This window comes from Lithobates pipiens, unplaced genomic scaffold (genome assembly GCF_037356315.1).
Source record: "Lithobates pipiens isolate NorthernLeopardFrog02 unplaced genomic scaffold, aLitPip1_a1.2 Scaffold_3, whole genome shotgun sequence".
In the NCBI taxonomy this organism is placed as follows: Eukaryota; Metazoa; Chordata; class Amphibia; order Anura; family Ranidae; genus Lithobates; species Lithobates pipiens.
The window spans coordinates 188,783,168-188,807,646 of NW_027507790.1; the positions used below are offsets into that span (position 1 = coordinate 188,783,168).

The following is a 24,479-nucleotide window of genomic DNA, read 5'->3' on the forward strand; positions in this document are numbered from 1 at the left end:
TACCTGCCAGTGCCTCCTAATCAGTGCCATCTATCAGTGTAAATCGGTGCAACTCATCAGTGTCCATCAGTGCCACCCATCAGTTCCCATGTGGGCCACCTATGATGCCTATCAGTGACCATACATGTCGCATATCAGTGCCCGGCAGTGCAGCCTCATCAGTGCCCATCAGTGAAGGCGAAAACATACTTATTGACAAAATTTTATAACAGAAACGAAGAAACTTTTTTTTTTCAAAATTTTCTGTATTTTTATATTTGTTTAGAAAAAAAAGTGATCAAATACCACCAAAAGAGAGCTCTATTTGTGGGAAGAAAATACTAAAAATGTTGTTTGGGTACAGCATTGCGTGGCCTCACAATTGTCATTTAACCACTTGCTGCCCGCGAGAGAGCAAAATGACGGCCTCCAGCAGGATAACAGCCGCCGCACGCCCATGGGGGTGCGCATCATGGAGATCGGTGGTGTGATGTGTGAGTCTAACACACCGCTACACCGATCTCGGTAAAGTCTCTGACGGAAAAACTGAAATATCACATGGTCCTAAGTATTCAGATCCTTTGCTCAGTATTTGGTAGAAGCACCCTTTTGATTTAATACAGCCATGAGTTTTTTTGAGAAAGATGCAACAAGTTTTTCACACCTGGATTTGGGGATCCTCTGCCATTCCTCCTTACAGATCCTCTCCAGTTCTCTCAGGTTGGATGGTAAACGTTGGTGAACAGCCATTTTTAGTTCTCTCCAGAGATGCTCAATTGGGTTTAAGTCAGGGCTCTGGCTGGGCCATTCAGAAACAGTCAAGGAGTTGTTGTGAAGCCACTCCTTTGTTATTTTATCTGTGTGCTTAGGGTCATTGTCTTGTTGGAAGGTAAACCTTCAGCCTAGTCTGAGGTCCTGAGCACTCTGGAGAAGGTTTTCATCCAAGTTATCCCTGTACTTGGCTGCATTCATCTTTCCCTCGATTGCAATCAGTTGTCCTGTCCCTGCAGCTGAACAACACCCCCATAGCATGATGCTGCCACCACCATGCTTCATTGCTGGGACTGTATTGGACAGGTGAGGAGCAGTGCCTGGTTTTCTCCACACATACCACTTAAGATTAAGGCCAAAAAGTTTTATCTTGGTCTCATCAGACCAGAGAATCTTATTTCTCACCATCTTGGAGTCCTTCAGGTGTTTTTTTTTTAGCAAACTCCATGCGGGATTTCATGTGTCTTGCGCTGAGGAGAGGCTTCAGTCAGGCCACTCTGCCATAAAGCCCTGACTGGTGGAGGGCTGCAGTGATGGTTGACTTTCTACAACTTTCTCCCATCTCCCGACTGCATCTATGGAGCTTAGCCACAGTGATCTTTGGATTCTTCTTTACCTCTCTCACCAAGGCTCATCTCCGCCGATAGCTCAGTTTGGCCTGACGGCCAGCTCTAGGAAGGGTTCTAGTCGTTCCAAACATCTTCCATTTTAAGGATTATGGAGGCCACTGTGCTGTTAGGAACCTTAAGTGCAGCAGAAGCTTTTTTGTAACCTTGGCCAGATCTGTACCTTGCCACAATGCTGTCTCTGAGCTCTTCAGGCAATTCCTTTTTGACCTCATGATTCTCATTTTGCCCTGACATGCACTGTGAGCTGTAAGGTCTTATATAGACAAGTGTTTGGCTTTCCTAATCAAGTCCAATCAGTATAATCAAACACAGCTGGACTCAAATGAAGGTGTAGAACCATCTCAAGGATGATCAGAAAAAATGAACAGCAACTGAGTTAAATATATGAGTGTCACAGCAAAGGGTCTGAATACTTAGGACCATGTGATGTTTCAGTTTTTCTTTTTTAATAAATCTACAAAAATGTCAACAATTCTGTGTTTTTCCTGGGGTGCTGTGTGTACATTGAGGAAAAAAATGAACTTAAATAATTTTAGCAAATAGCTGCAATATAACAGAGTGAAAAATTGAAGGGGGTCTGAAAACGTCCCGACCCTACTGTATGTGTTCCACTTTAGAATTGATGGATTTCTCATTTGTCTGCTTTTACCGCTGGATAAGTGTCAGCTCATTAGAACCATGCTAACATCTTTCTGTACCTAAATTCAATATTAATGCCAAAATTTCACAATTTCTGTCAGGGCATACAAACTTTTGAGCACAACTGTAGTTATCTCTCATTAAATTTTTTATAGAGAGAAGAGCTCAAATGAACACAGACATTTTCAGATAAGTCAAGAAACCAGGACCTCCAATGCAGAAGTGTTCAATGCTGAATAGAGCTGCACAATTAATCGTTAAAAAATTGTGATCTCGATTCAACCTCCCTGACGATCTCTATTGCAGAGTTTGCAGATTCTTTCATATAACAATTGGAGATACTTACCTGCTCTCTCAGCTGTCAAAAGAAAACATCCGGGCAGTCTGCCAAGTTTTTAATATGAAACATTGTAACTAAGCTTCCTTCTTAGATCAAAGGATACACTTCTGTTTGTAAAGAAAAAAATCAGGGCAGTCTGCCAAGTTTTCAACAACCCTGTAAATGTAGGAAGTTTAACCACTTAAAGTCAAAATCTTTTGCTGACACTTCTTTCTTAAGCACTTACAGACCGGACGCACTTTTTGCGATTTGGCACTGCGTCACTTTAACTGACTGCGCGGTTGTGCGACGTGGCTCCCAAACAAAATTGATGTCCTTTTTTTTCCCCATAAATAGAGCTTTCTTTTGGTGGTATTTGATCACCCCTGCATTTTTTTTTTGTTTTTTGTTTTTTTTGCGCTATAAACAAAAATAGAGCCACACTTTTGAAAAAAACGTATTATTTACTTTTTGTTATAATTAAATATTCCCCAAAAATATATAAAAAAATATTTTTTTTCCCTCAGTTTAGGCCGATATTTATCCTTCTACATATTTTTGGTAAAAAAATCGCAATAAGTGATTATTGATTGGTTTGCGCAAAAGTTATAGCGTTTACAAAATAGGGATAGTTTTATGGCATTTTTATTAATAATTTTATTTATTTTATTTTATTTTTTACTAGTAATGGTGGCGATCAGCGATTTTTATTGTGACTGCGACATTATGGCGGACACATCGGACATTTTTGACACATTTTTGGGACCATTATCAGTTATACAGCAATCACTGCTATATAAATGCAGTGATTCCTGTGTAAATGACACTGGCAGTGAAGGGGTGAAGTGTTCCTAGGGGTGTGTTACTAACTGTGGGGGGTTGGGCTTTCATTTAGTGAACACTTATCTCTGCTCCAATCACATGGAGCAGAGATCAGCGTCACTAGTTGCTAGGCAGAATGGAGAAATGCTGTTTCCCCATTCAGCCGTCCCGTGAGACGATCGCGGGTATGCCCGCGGCGATCGAGTCCGCGGGACCCGTGACCGGACTCACGGGGGTCCCGACTGGCACGCGAGCACGCCGCCAGCAGTGCGCTCGCGATGGCAGGGCGGCATTGAAGATTGGACGTACCTGTACGCCAATATGCCTGCCCATGCCATTCTGCCGACGTACATTGGCGTGCGCTGGTCAGGAACCGGTTAAGTTAAAATCAATATTTTTTGCTAGAAAATTACTTGTAACGCCCAACCATTATATATATATTTTAGCAGAGACCCTAGGGAATAAAATGGCAATTGCTGCAATATTTTATGTCACACTGTATTTGCCCAGCGGTCTTTCAAACGCAATTTTTGGGGGAAAAAATACACTTCAATGAATAAAAACGAAAACGCCGTGAGAATCATGATCTATCTTCTAAGCAAAAAAAATGTGATTCTCATTTTAACCAGAATCGTGAAGCTCGAATGCTGAAATCTGATGAATGGCTTACATTCATCAGTCTGTGCATGGCAGACATTACTGATTAGTCTCCTGAATGTCTTTGCATGTCTTTGGGGGTGTCCTTGCATTTTGGATTGATCCTTTACATTATGGAGCGTGTAGCTAGAGGAACCATGTCACCTAAATTGATACATGGAGGGTCTCAGGTTGTCAAGTCTGCTGTTACTTGTTTTCCAACTTCTCTTTACTGATGCAGCATAAGGTGTTCCAAATTGTTCTAAAAGTGATTGGTTAAAAAAAGTTTTGATTGTGTAAAAGTTTAAGGTTACACCTAAAGTTGAACTCTAGGCAGACAGTTAAATGCACTGTTGAATGACATACAGGAGTTGTTTTGCCTGCCAAGAGATTTGTATTTCTTTTTGTCCATTCCAGAGATTTGTACAGCCCTATAAGACAGAACAGCAGGTTTAGTAACACTGTTATGCACTTGTCACCTCCCTGCCCTTAGCTTGTGATTGGGCATTGAAAGAATAGTAGATGACAGATGAGGGGGTGGGGTTAGTTACTAAAAATGGAGTGTAAAAAATGGTGCACCTCTGCATAGAATATCAATCAGCATCTAGGTTTTATTGCTAAAGCTTAATTGAAAAATTAAAGTTAGAAGCTGATTGTCTACCATGCACAGCTGCATCAGATTCTGAGTGCTCCAGTTTTAGTAAATATTTCCCACTATGTCAACTCTTTCTTTTGTTAAACATGTTCTTTGTCAGAGTTTGTACAAATAGCACCTGATTGGCCCTAGTGTTGCCACTTCTCCCAGTAAAAGTGAAGTACCTATGCTAAAGTTAAAGTGGTTGTAAACCTAGTTACACCACTTGTACCTACCGGTAAGCATATAATAAGGCTTACCGGTAGGTAATGTAAATATCTCCTAAAACTGCATGGTTTAGGAGATATTTACCATATACGCTTGCGCTGACATAATCTGTGCATGCGCACTGAAGAAATGGCTCGCTAGCGCAGCAGCCGACCTGGTCGCATGTGCGGGAGTGACGTAATCGAGGCTCCAGCCAATCAGTGCCGGAGTCCTCAAACCCGGAAATAACTCCGGGAGACATGCCGCAGGTCACAGTGGTGTGCAGGGCCTGGTTTGCAGTGGTGGTTTACAACCACTTTAAAGGGTTAGTTCAGCTTTGTGTTCAAATTCGTCATGCAATAAAGGCGCCCCAGTGTTTTATAAGACATTGCTCAGTGGAGAAAATCAAGTTTACTTCTAACGATATTCCTGTAGAACATGGGTGGCTTTCCTTAGTTCTAGTCAAAAAACTTCCAATGAGAGCTATTCATCATATCCTGCTTAGAATCTGGGATATGAGAATGTTTGGGTGCAGCACCAGCATTTTAAGGAATGAGCACTTTCTGCCAACATACAGCCACGCATACACAGTGCTTTATTCCTCCCCTATGGCAGCAGCTACTGATCTCAGACACTGCTGTGATGGGGAAGAGAGGGTGAGTACACTGCATGTGCAAGCGGCTGGAATGTCAAAAGGAGAAGGTCCAGAAGCCAATTGTCTCACTTCATACACGTGTCTGCTTCATGATGTGTGGCTTATGGAAATTTTCCTTTCTTTTCTTACATCAGGGGGCACAGAGCTATAGTAATAACTATGTGGGTTATATTGGCATATCAGGTGCTGGACACTGGCACGCCCCTTAAGGCATGTACTTCCCCCATATAACCCCTCCCATTACTGGGAGTCCTCAGTTTTTTCACCAGTGTCTAAGGTGTTGGGCACGTGTAAGGATGTGTTGTACTGAGCTCCACGGGCATGATGAGAGCCAGCCATCCTGACCAGATCTGTTCTGATTTCTCTGTAATGGACTAAATGAATGGTACCCGGGCCTCGTTATCCAAAGACACAAGGTTTGCTTGCGAATGCTTTGAGAGCCGGGCCCTGGGATCCAGTACTTTTTGGTAGTAAGGCCAATAAAAGTTTACTGGCAGGGTCTTCTCGCAGGTCCAGGATTGTGGGTCAACCTGAGTGTTCCCCGCTTCCTGAAGGTTTCCTTTTAAGAGCGATTAGAGCCTATTGAAGGGCGACCGCTCAGGTTCGCAAAACACACGTTTTGTTTGTACTACCAGAGGGTCCAAGATGTGGACAGGCAGCGTTGAGATCCACTATTTTCCAAATGGATTTGTCAAATGATTGTTCAAGCTTCATCTTAAAGAAGAAAATTCTTCCTTCTCATATTAAGAGCACACTCATCCAGGGAGATTAGTGCCTCTTGAGGCATGAGGATATTGGCCTTGGGCACAGCATATACTGCAGGCTGCAGTATGAGTCCTCTGGCCTCCTTTTTTTGTTCTCCCCCCTTCAGTTCCCATTGCTATGGGACATCTCACATAGTTATTACTATGGCTCTGTGTCCCCTGGTGTAAGAAAAGAAAATAGGATTTTTAAAACCGCTTACCTGTAAAATTATTTTCTTTGATGTGCATCAGGGGACACAGAGGTCCCTCCCTTCTTTTTCTTCTTATACACTTGTATTGCTTGGCTACAAAACTGAGGACTCCCAGTAAGGTAGGGTTTATATGGGGAAGTACATGGCTTAAGGGGCGTGCCATTGTCCAGCACCTGATACCCCAATATAACCCACATAGTTATTACTATTAATATAAACAAATCTCCATAAAATGCAGATTTAGCAGCGCTGCTAAAATCTGCATTTTATGGAGATTTGTTTATATTAGAAGTTTAGCTTTATTCTGTTTTGAATGAGCCTGTAAGCGGCAGCTGAAAATTATTTTATGTAGTAGGAGATACTATTTGTATATTTAAGTTTTTTGCTTTTTTCATCCCATTTTTTAGCACTTGTATTTATAGGGAGCAGGGCAGTTGTCTTATAAATTGTTTGTGAGATAGTTATTACTATGGCTCTGTGTCCCCTGATGTACATCAAAGAAAAGGATTTTTACAGTTAAGCTGTTTTACAAAATCCTATTTTTGACATTGCTGCAGCTTGAAGCTAGGGTGAGCTCCCTGTCCATGCCTGCACTCACAGCGGTCTAGTTGACTTTACCTCTCTGTTGGGGCTGGGCTCAGCCCTTCCTTCTCAGAGTAGGCTGCTCAGCTGTTGGTTAAATGCCAGCGCTAATCTTTCCACAGTGATTCACCTGGTGATGATATCCTGCTCATCAGTCCTGCTGGCTACTTAAGCTGTTCAGTCCAGATCCCCTCTGCCTTCGCCTTGGTCAACACATCCAGAGACTCTCTCCTGTGTATCTGTTGAAGACTCGCTTGGCTGACGTTCCTGATCCTGCTTGCTGTTCGTCTACACTCATTCTCCGGTTTCCTGATTTCCTGGCCTGTCCTGAAGTATGCTTATCTCTGGCTCTCTGATGTCCTGGCTTGTCTGACTATCCGTTTCGGTTACCGAACTCTGGCTATGATTTGAATACGTTGCTCTGTTTACCTTTTACTATTATTATTAAACAAGTGTGATTTTAATTGCACATGGTTTCTGATTACTCTCTACCTGAGCAGTGCCTAAATTTTGTCTTTTTGGGTCACATGTGCAAATGGTTGTTTATCAGAGAGAGAGTTTTTATTCGTTAGATGCTGGTACCTCTCCCAGTGGTCCTAATGTCCCAAATTCCATGTAGGGCACTGCAGATCTTCCTCAATGGAAGGTTTCTGGCAAGGATTCAGGAAAACCATCTTTGACCTATGTACAGGGAATATAATTTAAGGGAAGTTAATTTTTTTTTCTCCACTGAGCAATGTTTTATAAAATAGTGGGGCCCCTTTATTACAAATGTGAACTTACCCTTTAATACATGAATTTGTGTTGTTTTTTTTCTGCCTGGAGTTGGGCTTTAAATCCAACTCTTCCACTAATTGTTTAAAATTGCCCAGGCATTATCTGTGGAAAACATGAAGCTTTGATGAAAAGTCTTTAGAAGTTCTGTATTAATACATGCCACCCAGCTGTGACTTGTGTGACTGAAAAAATAGTGAGAGAAGGAAACCATCGTTGTTGCATAATATTTAACTAGCCACTTCCACTTAAAAATGTTAGTATGTATTAATAAATAAATAATGGTCCAAGCCTTCTACCTCGGCGAGGCACTGGCAAGAGTCTTATAGTCAGACCTGCTTGAGTACATTAAACACAATCACAGATTGTTTAGGCACAAAACTGTATCCCAGCTGAGATTTTTCTTGGCCATGCATCAAAGCATATTATAAGGTATAGTGTTGAACTAGTACAAAGGCAGGATTGTTAGAGTGGTACACTTCATCCTGCTGCTACTTGGCATGACTCAGTGTGTTTTTAACTTCATTTTTTTTCTTTTCTTTTGCAAGTATATGTCTAGTCACCTGGAATAAAAGAATGCTTAAATGACCGTGAAAATGTAGTGGACATTTGGAAATTGAAAAAAAAAAAAACGTGGTTAAAATATGAAAACGCTCAGTAGATTTGATAAAGTTTAATATTTTGTGTGTGTCTACTTATTCAGCTTTTTTCACTGTTGACTTTTTAGACCTAGTGGTCAGTAGGCTGACAGAAATTATATTTTGTAATGCTATGACTGGGGCAGGTTAGGGAGACTAAAAAACAATTCTGCGGCCAATAACATGCACGCTGAGTTGGGAGCAGAGTATATGCAGCCTGTTCATTCTGTTATTTTCTTACCTAATGCTCACTTGATCAAGTCAATATTTTCAAGATCGAAAGGCAGTGAAAAAAAAATGATATTCTATGTAAGTCCTGTGTATGTTCCATGTTTGTTACTGGTATTATGCTCACAGTCCTTGTCGGATAAAATCACAGTTTAAGGACAATTTAACTTTGTGACGTTATCTTTTAATGTTTCCCCATACCTTAAAGCCAACATAGAAAAATAATTACTTTTGTACCTGCTGCAAATATTCACTGTTGCACAGCCAATGCAACAAAAAGTCCAAAGGTGTCTAGCTTCTTCTGTGCACCCACACCGTCAATACTTTTTTGTATTGCTGGAAGCCTCCATGAGTATGGACCAGTCATAGGAATAAGTGGACACAATGGCATGCATGTGTAGTAGGTGCTAGACCCAACTGGGAGTTTTTTTGCTGCAAAGACTGTGCAGTACCTGACATGACTGCTCAGTGGGAATGAACATAAGGATTTTACTACCTGGGCATGCAGTGCCTTGAAAAAGTATTCATACCCGTTTTACACTTTCCACATTTTGTCATGTTGCAACCAAAACTGTAAATGTATTTTATGTTCTAGACCAATACAAAGTGGCTCATAATTGTGGAATGGAAGGAAAATGATAAATGGTTTTCATTGTATTATTTACAAATATATGAAAAGTGTGGTGTGCATTTTGTATTCAGCCCCATTTACTCTGAAACCCCTTACTAAAATATAGTGTAGCCAATTGCCCTCAGAAGTCACCTAATTAGTAAATAGAGACAAGCTGTGTGCAATTTATTCTCTGGATAAATACAGCTGTTCTGTGAAGCCCTCGGAGGTTTGTTAGAGAACCTTAGTGCAAAAACGGCAGCATGAAGGGCAAGGAACACATCAGACAGGTCAGGGATAAAGTTGTGGAGAAGTTTAAAGCAGGGTTAGGTTATAAAAAAAATATCCCAAGCTTTGAACATCTCACGGAGCACTGTTCAATCCGTCATCTGAAAATGAAAAGAGTATGGCACAACTGCAAACCTACCAAGACATGGCCGTCCACCTAAACTGACAGGCCAGACAAGGAGAGCATTAATCATAGAAGCAGCCAAGAGGCCCATGGTAACGCAAGGAGCTGCAGAGGGCCATAGCTCAGGTGGGAGAATCTGTCCAAAGTACAACTATTAGTCGTGTACTCCACAAATATGGTCTCTATGGACGAGTGGCAAAAAGAAAGCCATTGTTGAAAGCTATAAGAAGTCCCTTTTGCAGTTTACGAGAAACCATGTGGTTCCCCCACATGTAGCAACCATGTGGAAGAAGGTTCTCTAGTCAGATGAGATCAAAATTGAACTTTTTGGCTTAAAAGCATTTGTGGAGGAAAAACTAGCACTGCACATCACTCTGAATACACCATCCCCATCGGGAAACATGGTGGTGGCAGCAGCATCATTTTGTGGAGATGCTTTTCTTCAGCAGGGTCAGGGAAGCTAGTTAGAGTTGATGTGAAGATGGATGGAGCCAAATACAGGGCAATCTTAGAAGAAAACCTTTTAGAGGCAGCAAAAGACTTGAGACTGGGGCAGAGGTTCACCTTTTCGCATGACAACAACCCTAAACATACAGCCAGAGCTACAACTTGAGATCAAAGCATATTCATGTGTTAGAATGGCCCAGTTAAAGTGCAGACCTAAATCCAATTGAGAATCTATGGCAAAACTTGAAAATTGCTGTTCAGACGCTCTCCATCCAATGTGACAGAGCTTGAGCTATTTTGCAAAGAAGAATGGGAAAAAGCTGGTAGAAAAATACCCAAAATGACTTGCAGCTGTAATTGCAGTGAAAAGTGGTTCTACAAAGTATTGACTCGGGGCAGAATACAAATGGACTCCACACTTTTCAGAGATTTATTTGTAAAAAGTTTTGAAAACCATTTATCATTTTACTTCCACTTCACAATTATGTGCCACTTTGTGTTGGTCTATCACATAAAATCCCAATAAAATAGATTTACGATTTTTGGTTGTAACATGACAAAATGTGAAAAATGTCAAGGGGTATGAATACATTTTCAAGGCACTGTACCTAAAGCAGCTAGGGAGAAACTCTTAATGACCTCTTTATTAAAAGGGAATTATTACTTTAAAGGTACTCTCCCCTTATAATTTAGGATGTGCAACCTACCCTACCTATGTGCTTAGTACTTCAGATTTTCATTGAAAGCCTTGTAAAAGGGGCCTTTTTCAAAGATGGGTCCTCATTAAAAAAACGTTCACGTAAAATGGCTACCTTGAATACCTTGACATCTTTATTGTATTTGTGGGAGGATTGGCAGGAACACGGTTTCCTGCTCGTCACTTCCTATTTATGTGTTCTACAAAGAAGATATTCTACTGGTTATTTTTATGATAAATGTCATCAGGTTTTACCATCAAATGTCTGATATGTTCAAGATGCTGTCGGAAAACAGTTGTATCATCAAAAATGTCCCAAGCGGCAGATAATAGTGGCTTGCCAGAGCATTCAGAGCTTGACCAATTCTTTCACTTTACTGAATAACAAATCCTACAGCGAAAATTGTGTGCTCTGTATTGTTTTTTTTTTTTTTTTTTTTTTTTTAAAGCTGACCTCTGACAGTTTACTCTAAATGTTCTCATCCCCAATCACAGCAAAAACTGCCAATTGTTCTCACTTTTAGATACATTCTACCTTTTTAATAGCCTTGATATCCGTTTTTTTCACAGTGCATGCCCAGCCACTGGGTTGGAGGGATCACTGAGGTGCCCGATGTCACATTCATCACCTTTTTTGGCGTGCCTAAGAGATCTTCAATCCCATGATGCATTGGGACATTAACTGTGCATTTGCAGGATTACGACAGGTGACTTTATTCTAGGGAGCCTCTGCATAACCTACCAATCAAGCTTTGTAGGTGTGGATGAGTGGGGAGTTCCCTGACCTCTCTACCTCCCAATGAAGGCTAGGATAGAAAGGAAAGCCCAGAAGTCTGAGCAACCATGGTCTGTTTACCTCGGTGAGCAGCAACATACGTCGGTGCCCATATAAAAGAACTACAAAGGGGCAGTTAAGAAGACCGTAGCGCTGAATAAAGAGGGGACATTTAGACTACCAGTCCTACAAACAGGAAATTAAAGAAAGTGAGCCATAAAAAGCAGAGAATAAGAAACAGATTATTCAGTGGCTGCAGAAATAAATCAAAGAAGCACTTCATTTTGGTGCAGGGTAAGACATGACACTTAACGAAGTGTGTTTAGATTTCTGACCAGAGGTCAGCTTTAAACACTGAGACTATAAATTGTTGTTTCTTACGTGAGACTGTTTTTTTGATAGAAATATACACTTGCCAGCCACTTTATTAGGTACACCTTGCTAGTACCGGGTTGGACCCCCTTTTGCCTTTAGAACTGCCATAATTCTTCATGTCATAGATTCAACAAGGTGTTGGAAACGTTCCTCAGAGATTTTGGTCCATATTGACATGATAGCATCACACAGTTGCTGCAGATTTTCCGGCTGCACATGCATGATGCAAATCTCGCATTCCACCACATCCCAAAGGTGCTCTATTGGATTGAGATCTGGTGACTCTGGAGGCCATTGGAATAAAGTGAACTCATTGTCATGTTCAAGAAACCAGTGGTGAGATGATTTGAGCTTTGTGACATGGTCCATTATGCTGCTGGAAGGAGTCATCAGAAGATGGAGTACATTGTAATCATAAAGGGATGGACATGGTCAGCAACACTGCTTAGGTAGGCTGTGGCATTTAAACGATGCTCAATGGGTAATAAGAGCCCCAAGCATGCCAAGAAAATATCCCCCACACCATTACACCACCAGTCTTACCCATTGATACAAGGCAGGATGTATCCATACTTTAATGTTGCTTACAGCAAATTCTGACCCTACCATCTGTAAGTCGCAGCTGAAATCGAGACTCGTCAGACCAGGCAACGTTTTTCCAATCTTCTGTTGTCCAGTTTTGGTTAGCCTGTGCAAATTGTAGCCACAGTTTCCTGTTCTTAGCTGACAGGAGTGGCACTCGGTGTGATCTTCAGCTGCTGTAGACCATCTGCTGCAAGGTTCGATGTGTTGTGCATTCAGAGATGGTATTCTGCATGCCTTGGTTGTAACGAGTGGTTATTTGATTTACTGTTACCTTTCTATCATTTAGAACCAGTCTGCCCGTTCTCCTCTGACATCAACAAGGCATTTTTGTCCACACAACTGCCGCTCACTGGATATTTTCTTTTCCGGACAATTTTCTGTAAACACGAGAGATGGTTGTGCGTGAAAATCCCAGTAAATCAAAAGTTTTTGAAATACTCAGACCAGCCCGTCTGGCATCAACAACCATGCCACATTCAAAGTCACTTAAATTCCCTTTTTCCCTATTCTGATGCTCTGTTTGAACTTAAACATGTCATCTTCACCACATCTAGATGCCTAAATACATTGAGTTGCTGCCATGTGATTAGCTGATTAGCAATCTGTGTACCCAAGCATTTGAACAGGTGTGCCTAATAAAGTGGCCTGAGAGTGTATATTTGTGGTATGCTTGTATTTAATTTTTGCATTTTAATATTGCCACTATTGCAGTAGTAGTAGTTGTAAATGTTTGAGGATAGGAACGCAGCAACTTTTTTACTCCACTATGGTCGGTCACAGACTAGTGCTGGAAAAAGAGGAGGATTGGACCGTGCTTGCAACCACACCCTTGAAAAGTCATCTGCTACTGAACATCAGCCAATGGTTACCATGGTTCTTCGGGTGAGAGAAAGGCATAGGAGCACACATGTACCAGCTTTGCATGGTTTGAACCTATTTGTCTTGGCAGATTTGGTGAAAATTGTTTTGGTTAGTTGGATGGCAATTGTGGACTTCTGTTTTATAGCTTTTTAAATGAAACTCTTTGCAGTTCTATAAATTTACAGTAGTTACAGATCTTTTATGTAACATCTCCAGTTAATGTATTTTGGTCCCTTTTTTTTTTTTGTGTGTGTGAATTGCATGGTAGGAATTGGAAATCCTTTGTAGCTTCTTGTAACAAGTTTTATGTCTTGAGGTTAAAGAGTGGAATCTGCACACCGACTTTTATTCCCACTTAATTGTAACCAGTCCGCGTCGACGCTCTCCACTGGACAGTTCCTTGACTTTAAAGGCTGCAGAGCATACTGCTGTCACTGCTAATAATGTCTGCACCAAAATTATTTTTAATGAGGAATAAATCCACAGTAGAGAGTGTTTGAAGTTTTGCAGCAAGTCTTTTTGATAAGCAGCCATACTGAGCTCACTGCTGGAAAAGAATTGCCGGAGAAAAGTGGCTTGTGTTAAGTGCCATTAAACACTGTATGACACTATTACATCATTCTTGTTAATTGGTTACACCTGCCACTTACTAATTTCAGAAAACCAGTAGTCTCATAATCACATGCTAAAAGCACTGTAGAATGTGAGACAAACACTTCAATACCAAAAGGGAAATGTGTTCGTTTTCTTTTTAGGGGGGGTGGGGGGGTCAAGAATTATTGAAATTATATTTCCTTTTTTGTAAAGAATTTTCAATAATCCCCGAAGCCATAGTGGAGTCTTTTTTTTGAGCCTTAAACCCCCTGTTCACACCGGTGCGGCTTTGAACTCGCAATTTCAAAGCCACACAGTGCTATTTTCACTGCAGATTTAATTGCATCTTGTGACTTCCTTTAACGGAAGTTTATGCAAGTCACAATTAAATTGGCAAAAAGCAGTGCAGGAACCTTTTTCATAATTTCTGCGACATGAGTGGTTCCATTGCTGACAATAGGGTGTGACTTGTCATTGGATTTGAAACTGTTGAATCACATGACCAGTCGCACTGGTGTAAACCAGGGCCTAGACCTAGAATTGCAGTCTGACCCCTTTACCCTTTATTCTTGTAAGCTCTTAAAGGAGAAGTCCAGCCTGAGCTTGTTTGGCTGGGCTTCTCTTATGGGTCACAGGAGTGCAGTTTGTTTTTCACTCCTGTGACCCCTTTTCAGCAGAGAGCGGTCTGAAGTCCGCTCTCTGCTGATGTCACACAGATCAGTCAAGCCACCATGTCATCCCGACTCTGGAAGTCTGGATCCACCAGGTGCGGAGACCGATGGTCGTCCTGGCCTCTCAGTGATCTGCTGAGACAGCCACTCCCCGCCCCTCCACAGCTCAGCGATCCAGTGAGCGCGGAGGAGCAGAGCAGGAGAGCTGCTGATTGACAGTCAGCAGCTCTCTGCTCGGGTAGCCAAGAACTGCACTATCTGCGATGTTCGGTGGCTCGGTTCTCGGTGCAGACACCGGGGGACAGATACAGCATCCACCTAGGTAAGTATAAAGGGGCAAAAAAAATGATTCTCATACTTTTCCTTTAACTATAGAAACTTTGGTGCTACCAGAACTAAATTTGTTCTCCTATGGGACCTCAGCTATTTACCCCTCTGGGAATCACAGAACTGTATAGTGAATTGAAATTTCACGTCATTTTAACTTCTTTGTTGCTCTTAAACCTTTCTATGATCTAAGTAGAGTGAGAATGGGAAATGTATCCAATTCTATGCTGAACTAAACCTTACTCGTTCAGAACATTCAGACATTCAGAGCGGCTCATGGCAGGGGTCTGGTGCATCCCTGTTCAACGACTCGGGTCCGATTTCGGTCCAAATTTTTTCCTGAAATCGGTCCTGAAACGGACCAGAGGACGCACTGGACTCCTGTGCAATTCGCTCCACAGCCGCACCGGAGAGCTGGTCACAGTCTCCTGACATACGAATTGGATGTGGGAAAACTGAACCCAGCCTTAAAGTTTATCTAAAGCCAAAACTTTTGGGGGGTTTTGGCTACAGTGGTGAGGGGTTAGAACCCCTGCTAGGATTTATTGCTCATCTGTGCCCCCATTTCCGAGATTCAATCTCTGATTCATCCTAGTGACCTCTGTTACTGGTACGGAAAGCGATCGAAAATCCAACATTTTGAGTTGTCATTGGATCAGGAATAGAGGGGAGATCCTCAAGTGGAGTCCATTGTTCCAGTGACAACTATCTAACCACTAACAACTGTGACAACCACCAATTATATAGTTAGCTCTACCGGCTAATCATTCCTGGTGGCCTCTTGTAGCTTTAAGACACAATAGAGACATTTTTATTCTTTAGGCCCTCTCATTTTTCTGTATGATGGGAAGAAAAGCATTGAAAATTGTCTATTCTATGGTTTAAAAAAATAATAAAAAAATTATCCATCTAATATTTGTGAAAATGGTTAAGCCGAAGCGGTAATATTTTTCAGTGTAAAGTACTTTAGAACAAGTGGACGCTGAGAATGACTGGTGCAGTGAGTGGTAAAGTCATAAAATGGTGTTTTTTTGATTTTGTAATAAACACTTGGATCCAATTAGTAGCTGATATAGAAAATATTACAGAGATGTTGGAAAACAGGAAGTGACACCAACAAAACATAGGAATACAATGTATTTATTAGCCAATGGAGCTGATGAAGACATCTTCCATAGACATATTAATGGTAAGCTTTTGCATGCTGCACAAACATTTTACATATGCAGTTAATTCTTTTTTCTCAGAAATATAACTTAACCTACAAAGTTGACTATGCAGTAGCTGAATCAGCCCCAAGAACATAATTATACATTATATAATGATGTGATCAGTCTTTACACAATGACATCACTGAACACTTCAGAATCTGAATCTGTACCAGAAGCACAAATATGTATTATGTAATAATTGCAAGGTGACATCACAAAACCCTTCAGAAGCCAAAGCAGTCCCAGGAATGCAATAATAATATAGTTTATGTAATAATGCTGAGACAAGAACACAAAACACTTAGCCCAAACCATTTTCACATTTTTTGCTTGTGATATATTTGACAAGTATTATTATTTTTTTTATTTTTTTTGATAAAAAAAAAAAAAAATCATGTTTATGATTCCTTACTTTGCCATGTGCAAGCTCTACATGTACAGAAGGAAATATTCATTAATATTGACCTAAACCGATTAGAATTGACAAAGATACAGTGTAACATGCAACAGCCTTAGAGGGGGCTGTGTGCACAGAAAAATATTAAGGGGCATATTTATAAATGACACGGCATCAGGCTTTGCTTTCTGATTGGCCAGGAGCTGTACTAATCCTGACATGCGAACAAACTAGTTTTTAACCCCCCTGCCCCCACCCTTTCTTTATCTGGGCTATTACTCCCCAGGAGCTGGAAGGTTTACCTGCTCCCGTGACAACTGTGATTGGCTGTTACAGTGGCCGACTCTGCAGCCTCCTGATCATTACCAGAGATCAGGAACTGTCATATTTCTGTGCTGGCAGCACACAGTAAGTGTGCTGTCAGCACAGGAACCTCTGCTGCCCATGGTCAGTATGTGCGGCATGCAGGCATTACAGCCCCTCTCTTTGCCACCATACATTCTGTATGCGTTATATTGGTGGCAAAAGTTTAAAGGAGAAGCTCAGGGTGAATAAAATATTAAACATTCATACTTACCTCAATGCTTTAGCATCCTTGTGACACTGTCCCATGCCAGCTCTAACGTCAGCCATAGATGGTTAAAATCTCAGCCGGTTCAGCAGGGGACCAGCTGAGATTCGAATCATGTATGGCCAGGCTGATTGTACTCAAGTTGATTGAGCGATCGACTTGGGTAAAACGGGCCTCTAGGATTTTACATTCGATTATTGCTAGCGGCTGTTATGGCCAGCTTCCCTCGCCCCCAAGGAAAGGGAGAATTATTGTTTTATCTCTGGAGTTGATCCCCTTTTTAATGTTTTAATGCATGCCAATATTCTGTCTGTTTTCTTTGCTTGCAGCAGCTTGGTATTGCATGCCATTGCTGAGCCTGTCATCTACTAGGACCCCCAGGTCCTTTTCCATCCTAGATTCCCCAGGGAGGTTCTCCCCCTAGTGAGTAGGTTGCATTCATATTTTTGCCACCTAAATTTATTTAAAATTTTTCTACATTAAACCTCATTTGCCATGTAGTTGCCCACCATTTTAAATGTTTGTTAACCCTCCCCTAAAAAATACACGTCCAGGTCCTTTAAAGCAGATTAAAAACTACAGTACTTGTGCTGTGTAATCTGCACGCCTCTAAACTGTGAAAAAAAAAAAAAAACCCTGAATCTGCCACTTCCTGTGTGCCATTCTCTATGCTGACTATGACGTATATACTCGAGTATAAGCCGAGATTTTCAGCCTCTTTTTTTTAGGCTGAAAGTGCCCCCCTCGGCTTATACTCGAGTCACCGCCATCTGCCTGCCCGATCAGCGTGTCGTGCAGACAGACGGCGGCCATTCTACTATTCAAAAGCCGTGCCTCCCTGTCTGTGATAGGCGGAACACTCAATTTCCCAGCAGTCAGTGTTCCGCCTATCACGGACATCCGCTCATTCTCATACTACGGACGAGGATGAGAGGATGTCCGTGATAGGCGGAACACTGACTGCTGGGAAATTGAGTGTTCCGCCTATCACAGACAGAGAGGCGCGGCTTTTGAACAGAGGAATGGCCGCCGTCTGTCAGACGAGGAGAGGTGCGGCATGGCACACAGAGGCTGCAGATTGGCACAGGTAGGCAGCGACGGACGGGACACAGGGACGGACGGGACACGGGGACGGACGGGACACAGGGACGGGACACAGGGACGGACGGGACACATGGACGGACACAGGGACGGACGGGACACAGGGATGGACACAGGGATGGATGGGACACAGGGATGTCTCACCCTCGGCTTATACACGAGTCAATACGTTTCCCAGTTTTTTTGTGGTAAATTGGGGGCCTCGGCTTATATTCGGATCGACCTATACTCGAGTATATACGGTAACCTGGGCTACTCGTCCCTGATCACCGTGGTCAAAGTGCATCCCTCCGTCATACTCTGCCCTGCTCTGCTCTCTCTCCCCCCTCAACCCCCCCCCCCCTTCTCGGTCTCCCTTCCTGCCGGTCAGTGCCTCTCGGTCTCTCCTCCGTCCCGCCCCTATAATTGAAAATAAAAAAACTAAAATTGTAACCGCCAGCCTCTTTATTAGAGGCTGGCATACCGAATTGTGTAAATCCTGTCTAAAAACGAGCATTCTAAATGGCTATTTAGAGCTGTCTTCAGGCCGGTCACGTGACTCGTGGGCGCTTTACAGCTCCAAGACAGGGCTTCTGCGGGAGGAGCCAAGCGGCCACGTGATCTCCCCAGCTGGCTCCTGCAGTAGCCATGTATTGGAGCTGAAAAGCAGCCTCGAGTCATGTGACCAGCCTGAAGACAGCTCTAAATGGCTATTTAGGATGCAAATTTTTAGAAAGGATTTACAGTGTGGTATGCCAGTCTCTAATAGAGCGGCTGGCAATTTTTAATAACATAGCTAAACAAACCCTTTAATTTGTTCAAATTTTCTTGGAAGATTTCCACATCCTACGGGGGAAATTATTGCCCGGCTTAGCTTAGTATCGTCTGCAAATACTGAGATTGATCTGTTTATCCCATCCTCCAGGTTTTTTATGAATAAATTCTGCAAGGGTATGTAAACTTATGAGCACAACTGTATTTACAAATGTCTTTTTTGTGTGTAGACAAGACGAATAATACAGAAGTGTGCAGCCGTGTTTAATTATGTTTCTCCACTGACACCATTAGAATAAATATTACTTCTAGCAATCTGGAGATCATAAAAATGTAGTTTAGGACCCAAAGTTACAGGTTGTTTCCCCTAAAGTATCATACACTTGCAGAGGCGCTCTCCCTTTCTTTTGCTCTCATTCAATGTTTGTTTGTCACTCCAACCCTTCATATTTCTGATATGTGCCTGCTGAACCATGTACTTGTACAGGAAAGTATCCTGTTCTCTTTGTATTGCTTCCTTTATGTGAAATCCCTGGTGTTCCCTTGCTTTCCTATTACAAACTGACCACACTAAGCAGGCAAGCATATCGTGGTCCGTTCTCCTAGCTATACTGGGAACTCAGTGTACTGTCCTCCAATGATCAGACTTGCCTTGACACGCCCCCGCTGCACAGCCATTCACTGGCAAACGCGCAGCCTGGATCACATGGCCTCTGCCTACCAATCATTACTGCGCAGAATATCTTCAATCCGCAATGAGATTTATAAAGGATTGTTAACCATGAGTCACTTTCAAATGTTCATCTAAGAAATGAATATTAATGTAGACCCCCACCCCACCCCCTTTTACCGTATATACTCGAGTATAGGCCGACCCGAGTATAAGCCGAGGCCCCCAATTTACCCACAAAAAACTGGGAAACCTATTGACTCGTGTATAAGCCGAGGGTGAGATATGCCTGTCCATCCCTGTGTGTGTGTCCATCCATCCATCCATCCCTGTGTGTGTGTGTGTCCATCCATCCATCCATCCCTGTGTGTGTGTGTGTCCATCCATCCCTGTGTGTGTGTGTCCATCCATCCATCCATCCATCCCTGTGTGTGTGTCCATCCATCCATCCATCCCTGTGTGTGTGTCCATCCATCCATCCATCCCTGTGTGTGTGTGTGTCCATCCATCCATCCATCCCTGTGTGTGTGTCCATCCATCCATCCATCCCTGTGTGTGTGTCCATCCGTGTGTGTGTGTGTGGCCTTGTGTGTCCAGCCTACCTGTGTCCTGAGCCTCCGTCCGGTCCCGAGCCTCCGTCCCGTCCCGAGCCTCCGTCCGGTCCCGTCCCGTCCCGAGCCTCCGTCCGGTCCCGTCCCGAGCCTCCGTCCGGTCCCGTCCCGTCCCGAGACTCCGTCCGGTCCCGTCCCGTCCCGAGCCGAGCCTCCGTCCGGTCCCGTCCCAGGATCACCGCTCTTCGTCGGCGCCCATTCCCCTGTTCAAATGCCGCGCCTCCCTGTCTGTGATAGGCGGAACACAATTTCCCAGCAGCCTGTGTTCCGCCTATCACGGACATCGTCTCATCCTCGTCCGTAGTACGAGGATGAGACGATGTCGGTGATAGGCGGAACACAGGCTGCTGGGAAATTCAGTGTTCCGCCTATCACAGGCGAAGGCGGAGCCGGAGGCGCGGCTTTTGAATTATAGAATGGCCGCTGTCTGTCTGCTCGACACGCTGATCGAGCAGGCAGACAGCGATGACTCGAGTATAAGCCGAGGGGGGCACTTTCAGCCTCAAAAAAGAGGCTGAAAATCTCGGCTTATACTCGAGTATATACGGTACCTTTTTTTTTTTTTTTACATGTCTTCCTCATTCGCTATTTCAGTGTTTTCATTCTCAGTGATTTCAAGATTTTCTCAATAGTCCATAGTGTTTAAAGTTGACTGATGTATTTTTTAGGGATATTCTTTTAGGTCCTTGTAATGTATCCTAATGGCTGTACTGGATGTGATGACAAGGTCAAGCAAACTATGCAGTGATTACTTTAGGGTCAGCATTTCTGAGTATGTATTTCTGACCATGTAATTATAGTATACTGTGCCTTCGGAAATTTACACAAGCTAATTCTTGTTTTAAGGGGGTCAAGACAGTTGTTTTTTCTTTTTTAATCCTATTTTCAGACTAGAAAGTGGTCGCAGGGAGACAGTCCCACGTATGTGAAATAACTCACAATTTAATCTGTACATTACCCATAATATAGGATGTCCGAGGAGTAAAATTAGGCAGAATGTTGAAGAAAACTTGTGCATTTGAAAACTGAAAATAGTATATAGTGAGAGGATGTGGATGTTTTAGGCACCAAAGTAGCAAGTATATATAATTGACAACATTTTATTGAAAATGTTACTTTAAAAATATATATAAATATAAAATGACCAGCCGATGCAATATACCAGCATCACCCCAAACTGTTACAAATACCAGTAGACTCCAACACGTTTTGAGTCGATCTTCATCAGGGGAGAAAAAAATTGGGTGATATAATCTGAAATATAGATGAATACATGTCAAGATATTTAAACAGAAAAATATGCAAACGTGTACATTACATCATGATATACAAGGACAACAACATACAAAATTCAAATAGAAATTTTGGAGTGGTTGTGAATCCCAACAAACAAGTCTCTATCAAAGCCATTAGTGCTGACGTCAGGCCACTGTCCGATACCGGGTCGGCAGTGGCACCCATTTCCATTTTTTTTTTTTTTTTTATTAATTTTATTTTATCATACAATTCAATAAATAGTACACTATGGAGACTTCATCTGGCTCCCAGTAGCTTTATTTTCTACAGCTACATCTGGAATGGTGCGAATTGCTGAACAGCCTTCCACACAATAGATGGTGGATCTACACTGAGTGTGTGTTTGCTGCTGTAACAGCCATCTTTTCCGTTGAGTGTCCATTTCACAGGGATGCAGTGGATAATTCTGGAACACTGTACTGGATCACCTCTTCACTTTTCAAGTCACCATAACATTTTTATTTTGTTTTCACCAATAAGTTTATATTGCTGAACCTATCATGGGACTGTGCATTTAAATCTATGTTTTTCACTACATTATTTTTTTATTGTTGATTTCCATCCACAAGATTAGATGGGGATATAATTTTTTTTTTTTTTTACTTTTAGCATTTTTTCACTATAACACTTTTTTTGGACTGTATTTCAGTGTGCTGTCCATTTATAACACCGTATTCTCATCTCACCGACGTTCATTTACTTTTGGCGCTACACACTTTTTCTTAAGATATTTATAGCACTGATCGCTGTATAACTGTCACTGGTCCCAAAAAAGTGTCTGCCGCATTGCCGCAGTCCCACTAAAAATTGATGATCACCGCCATTACTAGTTTAAAAAAAAGTTACAATAAAAATGCCGCAAATATATCCCCCATTTTGTAGATGCTATAACTTTTGCACAAACCAATCAATATATGCCTATTGCGTTCCTCCCCCCCCCCCCCCCCCAAAAAAAAAAATATGTAGAAGAATATATATTGGCCTAAACTGATGAATACATTTTTTTTACAATTTTTTGGGGGGATATTAAAGCAAAAACTAAAAAATATTTTTTATTTTAAAAAAAATAAAAACCGCAGAGCTGATCAAACACCACCAAAAGACAGCTCTATTTATGGGAAAAAAGGATGTCAGTTTGTTTTGGGTCCAGTGTCGTAGGACTGCGCAATTGCTAGTTAAAGCAATGCAGTGCAGTATTGCAAAAGATGGCCTGGTCATTAAGGGAGAAAATCTTCCGGGGCTGAAGAAAGGGTTTCCTCATGGTACATTGTGAGTTAAGACTCCAGAGAAAGAGAGACATAATTTTGCCCCTGTACAAATCATTAGTAAGACCTAATCTGGAATATGCAGTTCAGTTTTGGGCACCAATTCACAAAAAGGATATCGGGGAACTGGAGAAAGTACAGAGAAGGGCAACCAAACTGATAAGAGGCATGGAGGAGCTCAGCTATGAGGAAAGATTAGAGGAATTAAATTTATTCTCCCTTGAGAAGAGGATATTAAAGCCCCATACACCGGGGCTGAATGTCGAGGGTCATCGGGCGGTTTAATAAAAAACAGCCAAAGTTCGGCCTGTGTGTATGTTGTCCTGTCTGATGGGAGCCGGCTGTTTGGCTGTCATCTGTCAGATGAGCATGCTGTAAAACAATCAGCCGACAGACTCCAATCCAGCCAATTGCAGGGGGCGCTGATTGGAGAGTTCTGGTGGCGGGGCTTCCCCCTGTCAGAACACAACAGCTCAGCGGGGGAGATCGCTGTACTAACTTCGTTCAAGGACATGACCAAATAAAGAAATAATACAAAATAAATTAATTTTATACAATAACCAATGAACGTTGACTACAATTCTGCTAATTATGCATTGTTCCAGAGAACAATGCATACCTGGATTATGCTACTCTTCCTTGTAGGTGGAAGGTTATTAGCAGGTCAAGCTGTGAATCTCGACATGTGCTGATCAGACACAGAAGAGACAATGAGCGTACATCCGCCCATAACCGATCTTTGCAGAGCAAACATATCCCCTCAGATGATCGTCTGTGCAATGCACTGGGGCCCTTTGCTGGCGGACATGTCCTCACTCCGCAAACACCTCTCCAAACAGGATGTTTACCACTACCTAACAGGTCTCAACCAGCGTCAGTCTGCCCCAGTCAGCTCTTTAGAGCGGGCTGGGGGAGAATGAAAACTGGGTGGACTCTTATATTAAAATATGTCTTCATACAATTTTCCACAACAGCCCCTGTCCATCACGCCTCTAAAAATCTTGTTGGACATCCCTTTGCAAAACCATGGGCATTAATACTGAACTCCCCCAAAGGCCTATAACTGCTTCCATTCCTCTGGTAAAGCCTTCAATATGATTTTAGGGTGCCTCTGTGGAAATGTGTGCCTATTCAGCTAAAAGAGCATATGTAAGGTAACGTACTGATGTCTGATGAAAAGACCTGGCTTAGCATTGGTGCCCTGATCCATCCCACAAGCGCTCAGCGTGGTTGAGGTCAGGGCTCTGTGCAGTCACTCGAGTTCCTCCGTACTTTACTTTGTCAAACATGTATGTTTACTGTTATACTTACCAAAGGATTTGTAATTGGTAGACCTTGGCCCATACCTTCCAACCAGGCAGATGACGCACTTCTTTCTTAGTTTAGCAATGTAGCTTTTTACTTCATTACTACTTTCAACCTGCTCAATGGACGACTTCAGTATATCTGGTCTATTGAGCAAGAAGCAATTTGTGAACAGCTAGAATTTTTTTTCCCCATGATGCTGCAAATATGTCTGGTCCATTTTTAATTTACATTTTAAATATCCGTTTTGATAAGTGGAATATGAGTTTTCTGTTTTCTTCAATGCATAGCGATTCTTACCTTTGGTTGACTTCTAGTGTCTCTTGTGTATTTCATCTCTATGCATTGCTGGGCTTGTGACGGTGTTGTTTTACTTCATTGATTGCTGAAATAACATTTCCTGCCTGTTGGCAGAACAGAAGCACTTTCAATGGTCGCTATTGTTCTATTCTTGTTAAAACTGTTTGACTAATGGCT

The 24,479-nt window shown here is 42.2% G+C and overlaps 1 protein-coding gene and 1 long non-coding RNA gene across 2 annotated transcripts in view; one reads left to right on the forward strand and one right to left on the reverse strand.

Moving 5' to 3' along the window:
* The window catches only part of CWC27 (CWC27 spliceosome associated cyclophilin), a 340,285-nt gene that overhangs the window by 160,647 nt on the left and 155,159 nt on the right, over positions 1-24,479 (forward strand). The gene's annotated exons all lie outside the window — the stretch shown is intronic.
* On the reverse strand, positions 21,221-24,411 carry LOC143940016 (uncharacterized). The gene is made up of 2 exons (XR_013263805.1): positions 24,303-24,411; positions 21,221-21,390 (listed from the first exon to the last, which is right to left on the reverse strand). It is a non-coding gene; the product is annotated as an uncharacterized LOC143940016 (long non-coding RNA).